General features: G+C 49.3%; 1 protein-coding gene and 1 long non-coding RNA gene across 5 annotated transcripts in view; one reads left to right on the forward strand and one right to left on the reverse strand.

Annotated features, from left to right (window-relative positions):
* LOC109381417 (uncharacterized) overlaps positions 1–4,250 on the reverse strand; it is a 49,481-nt gene extending 45,231 nt beyond the window's left edge. For all 4 annotated transcript variants that reach the window (XR_002123720.1, XR_002123719.1, XR_002123722.1 and 1 more), the window contains exons 1-4: positions 2,924–4,250; positions 2,027–2,578; positions 1,087–1,271; positions 84–193 (exon numbers count right to left, since the gene is read on the reverse strand). This is a non-coding gene — a long non-coding RNA (uncharacterized LOC109381417). The remainder of the gene's footprint in view (positions 1–83; positions 194–1,086; positions 1,272–2,026; positions 2,579–2,923) is intronic.
* The window catches only part of ZNF710 (zinc finger protein 710), a 68,411-nt gene continuing 65,627 nt past the window's right edge, over positions 2,590–5,373 (forward strand). The window contains exon 1 of the mRNA XM_019640024.1: positions 2,590–2,908. The gene's annotated coding sequence lies outside the window, so the exon portion shown is untranslated. The remainder of the gene's footprint in view (positions 2,909–5,373) is intronic.

The following is a 5,373-nucleotide window of genomic DNA, read 5'->3' on the forward strand; positions in this document are numbered from 1 at the left end:
TGGGGTCTGACTGTGAGTTCAGGCCTACCATTCACACAGGCTTCACAATTTTTGAAATACACTATTATGCATTAGTATATTACCTGGTTTCATTCCTCCCAACAACCCCAGGAGGTGGACATTCAGAAAGGTAAAAGGGTGTCAGAGAAGGCAGTGAGTCACCTGTCCAGACAGGGTCTCCTCAGGAGACAATCTGTAAGAGAAAAAGATAATGGGGCGGCAGAGGGGACAGTCATTCTAAAGAAAAGGAGAAAACAGATGCTAAAAGGAAGTCCCAACTGGAAACTGCCTGCAAATTTTGGCTCAGTCATGCCCTAGCTGTGACCTTGGGAACCTTTTTAACTTTTCTGTGCCTCAGTCTCCTCATCTGTAAAATGATGATCAGAATATGGTATCTACCTGGCACAAAGGTGTATGTTTATCATTGTGGGTCCATAAAAGTGAAAAACTGGAAACGTCCCACAAGTCCAGCAATTCGTTTAAACGAATTAAGTAGTACGTGCATGCCATGAAATAATATCATTCTTTAAAAATGATACTGTGGGTGGTTATAGAGAGGGAAAGATATTTGTGACATTTTACTGGGTGAGTAGGTATAGTGTAACGCTATTTTTGTTAGTTTTGTAAAAATAACATATTTACATGCATAGTCATTCATTTGTTTAACAATATTTACTTTGTACAGTTTTATTATTATGTGCATTTACATGCAGATCTGTGGACATAAAAGGTCCAAGGATACACACCAAAATATAATGTCTCTACAGGGGGTTCCTTTTCAGTTTTGCTTAGCTGATTTTCAAATTCTTTCATCATGAACTTGTGTCATAAAGAAATAATAGACGTGTAAAATGTTTACAATGCAGCACTGGAAGGCTGGTGTCTGCCTGGATCCAGGGGGCATTTTGCTGGTGCCAAGTTCATCTGCAAGTTGCTTAGAGAATGAGGAACCCAAACAAAGGACTAAGAGGTTTTAAGGGATTTAATTTGGGCTCTGGAGGAGTCAATAATCTCCTTCTTCCCCCGTCCCCCTCAGTGTGAACTTCTGTGCCTACTTCTCTCCACTGCGCAAACACAGCCAGGTACCTGCTCCTATGGGCCCTTCTGGATTTTACAGGGCTCTTCTGATTCCTGTTTGTTCTTCAGGCAGGCTACAGCTGCACTGATGAGGCCAGGCCTTCATAACCACAGCCTTCACATTCCAGTCATGTTCCTGAGAGGCTACACCCTGGCCACCTTGATCAGGCATAGGTGCTCCCAATCCAGGCCACCTGTGGGGAAAAAGGGCATCTTTCAGTGAATGCTGCCTCCACAACCAGCTCAGCACGTTTCGAGCATGGTGACTCATTCTGGTTTCAGCCCAGAACATAATCTCATTTCTAGGTTGTAAGGGCATCTCTGTGTCACTCCCTGATTTATAAAAATGACGAATGAAAGCTACCATGCATTGGCACTTACGTACCTGATGCGGAGCTATGCATGGGCTAATCTAAGCCTCACAATAACTGGATGTCAGATGTTGTCACCTCCATTTTACAGGTGAGAAAACTTTGACTTAGAGGTCAACCTGCCCAGGGATGATCAGCAGACAAACCTGGGCCCTTAAACAGGAGACATTGTTTCTGCAACCCAAGATCTTCTTACCCCCATTTCACAAGTGAGGAAACTGAATTTAAGTTTTTCACTGAGGCTGTTATTCACCCAAGTTCATGAAGTTAGCAAGTGGGAGAGGCTAAAATTTGAACATCTCCCTGATACCCGCCCTCCTCCTCCACTTACCCCCAGTCACACTCCTCGCTCTCTCCTCCCCCACGTGTGTCCTCACCCCCCACTCCCCCACTTGTACTCCACACTGCAGCAAATACTTGTGGCAGTTCCAAGAATCTGTAAGAATGTGTGCTCTCTTGCCCTGGGGGCTTTGAACAGGCTGTGCCTTGCCATGCACTTGCCTACTCATCTAGATGTAGCCTCCTCCAGGAAGCCATCCCTGACCACCCTAGTCCTCTCGGGTGCTTCCTAGGTTCACCTTTGCATGCATCGCGTAGCACTGTGGTCGCCTGTCTTCTCTGCTGCTTCCCCTGCTGGTCTGCAAAGCCTAAGTGTGTGCTTCTGGTCCTCAGCACCCAGCACAGCAGCAGGCACAGAATAGGTGCTCAGGAAGCATTTGTTAAATGAATGCTTGACTACCAGAGCTGCGTTTGGCCTTGTTTGAAGGCTACAGCTCAGGTGCACTAAGCAGGAGGATATACAACGACAGAAATGTTGCTTCCGCATATCCTGTGAAGAGGGCGCCGTGGGTAAACGCTCACTTTGGGGGGTTTCTTCCAGGGCTCAGTGTGCTGATAGGAGAACCATGGTGTCCTCGCTGTGAAGCGAAGTCTCAGGCTACTGTTTTCTCACTCCCAGTCAGACACAAATCATGTTCTGAGTGACTGGAGTCATTGCTCACACCAGGCGCTGCTTTAGGGTGGGGTGAGGGGCAGTGGCCTTGGGGCCCCCCCGGTCTCTAAAGGCCCAGGCCTCCCGGCTGGGGGGGAGGGGTGAAGAGTGGCAGGTCCGTCCCGGGAGGCTGCAGTCACTGGGGGAGAGACAATGGGGCTCAGCATCTGCTCCTCGCTGGGAGAAGGGACCCTCCAGTGAAAAGCCAGGGAGAGCAGGGAAGTGTGGGAGGAATTGATGAGAAGGGGTGGAGCCAAGGAGATGCAGCCGGGAGGAAGGAAGAGAAGGGGAAGGAAGAGAGGCGGGAGGCGAGAGAGGATCCAGGCTGCCCTTCCTCTCCATGACCTGGTCCTGAGCGGCAGCCTCCTCAGGCATTGTTTCCTGCGGAAACTCTGAGGGCCCACGAAGACCTCACGTTTCTCCCCAGCCCCTGGCAGCAGCCCCAGTCCAAGTGCCAGGCATCCAGCAGGTGCTCAATACTTACTTGGGAAAATGAGAGAAATGTGGCCAACTTTGCTCTGGGAACTTTTCCCCTGTCTTCTCCCCCACTTCTCCGGAGACGCTGAGGGCAGAGCAGGTCTTGGGAGCACGCCCGGGCGCCCCATGAATAATTGACCCTTCGTGGCGGCTCGGCCCGGCTCTGTCCGAGGACTCCGGCCCCGCCCAGCTTCGGAGTCGAGAAAGCGGCTCCCTCCGAGTGGCGGGGGGTCCTGAAGGTTGGAGGCCGAGGGTCCGGCCTGCCCGGGAGCTGGTAGGGGGGGGAGGCCAGGCTGTGCCAAGCCCCCGCAGGGAGGCGCAAGGGCTAGACCCCCGCGCGGCGCACGGCCACGCCTCGGCGCCCCCAGCAGTGCGTCTGGGGCCGAGGCCCAGGCCCTGGGATTGGAGGGCCCGCGGGGGCGCGACCCCGGCTCCCGCAGCCCCTTCCCCGCTGGGCCCCGGCGCGCGCTCGAATCCCGCGCCGCTCCCTCGAGCCTGGCTGTCCAGGGCTCTGCACACAGCTGTTTAAAGGCTCTTTTTACAGTTCAGTGCGGTGCGGGGACGCCCGTTCCGAGCCCATCTGCCTACTTTAAAAATACAGGAGTCAAGAACACACCTAGACTTCCACCCCAGGCCCGGGAGGGGCGACTGGGCGGCACCCGGCGGCCGCGCCCCCTACCCCGCGGAGTCCCCTTCCCGAGGACGCCCCAGGCTTCCCTAGGGGCCGGGGGGAGGGGGGGGCGCGGAGTCCCCGGGCCCCCTTTGTGCCGGGCCGGGCCCCCCCATTTCCATGAGAGGCCCTGCCGCTCTCCCTCTCCTCCGCTTCAGTTCATCTTTGTTCCCCTTTTCTGAGGAGAAAAACAGAGAGAGGAAGAAAAGGAGGAAAAAAAGGCGTGACTTGATTTTCAAACGAAACTCCCACAGCAAACAAAACCCTTTTAGAGAAATAAGAAAGGAGGAAGGAGGAAGAAAAGAGGGAAGAAAAAGAGGAGAGCAAAACCCCTCCAGGCGTTCCATTTGAGTGGGAGAGTTGAACCGAAAGGCAGAGAAAGAGAGAAAGAAAAAAAAAATCCTCTCTGTGGTGGAAAGAGAAAAGAAAACTTGGGCTGACAGGAGGGGGGTGTGTGTGTGGGGGGGTGGAAGGAAGTGAGAAAACAAAAGAGAGATAAAAGGGCTGCTTTTCGGTCTCTCTTCCTCTGCGAGCTGGCTTAGGAGGAGCTGTTTTGCATCCCTTCACGTCAGCCCTGCCTCATTCCCTTCTTCCAGGGAGGGAGAGAGAGGAGAGAGAGAGAGAGAGAGAGGAGGATAGAGAGGGAGAGGGGGAGAGAGGGAGAGAGAGAAGGGGGANCTCAAATAACAAAAATCAGAAAAGAAAGAGGAGACATTACAACTGATTTTGCAGACATAAAAAAGATTACAAGATTATATTGTGAACAACTGTACACCAACAAATTGGATAACCTAGAAGAAATGAGTAATTCCTAGAAATACACACCTACCAAGACTGGAATATGAAGAAATAGAAAAATCTAAGGATGTAATGTACAGCACGATGTCTATAGTTAATAACACTGTATTTCATATTTGAAAGTTGCTAAGACAGTAAATCTTAAAAGTCTTCATCACAAGAAAAATAATTGTAGCTATGTATGGTGATGGATGTTAACTAGACTTATTGTGGTGATCATTTCTAAATACATACAAATATTGAATCATTACGTTGTACACCTGAAACTAATGTTATATGTCAATTACACCTCAATTAAAAAATTAAAAACTTAAAAGAGAGAAAATCTGAACAGACTTGTAACTAGTAAGGAGATTGAATGAGTAACCAAAAACCTCCCAACAGAGGAAAGCCTACAACCAGATGGCTTCACTGGAAAATTTTACCAAATATTTAAAGAAGAATTAACACCAATTCTCCTCAAATTCTTCCAAAAAAGTTGAAGAGGAGGGAACACTCCCAAACTCATTTCAGGAGACCAGCATTACCCTTATACCAAAGCCAGACAAAGACACTGCAACAAAAGAAAACCATAGACCAATATCCCCGAAGAACGCTGATGCCAAAACCCTCAGCAAACTACTAGCAGCCCAAATTCAATGGCACATTAAAAGGATTATACACCATGACCAAGTGGGGTTTATTCCTGAAATGCAAGGATGATCCAACATACAAAAATCAATGTAACATAGCACATTAACAGAATGAAGGACAAAAACCCCATGATCATCTCATTTGGTGCAGAAAAAGCTTCTGACAAAATTCAACACAACGTTATGATAAAAACACTCAACAAATTCAGAATAGAAGGAAACTACCTCAACATACAAGACTTCCCCCTTATCTGAAGGGGATGCCTTCCAAGACCCCCAGTGGATGCCTGAAACCACGGATAGTACTAAATCCTATATATACTATGTTTTTTTCCCCAAACATACATACACTTTCTG

The sequence above is a fragment of the Hipposideros armiger genome, unplaced genomic scaffold (genome assembly GCF_001890085.2).
Source record: "Hipposideros armiger isolate ML-2016 unplaced genomic scaffold, ASM189008v1 scaffold_48, whole genome shotgun sequence".
NCBI lineage: Eukaryota > Metazoa > Chordata > Mammalia > Chiroptera > Hipposideridae > Hipposideros > Hipposideros armiger.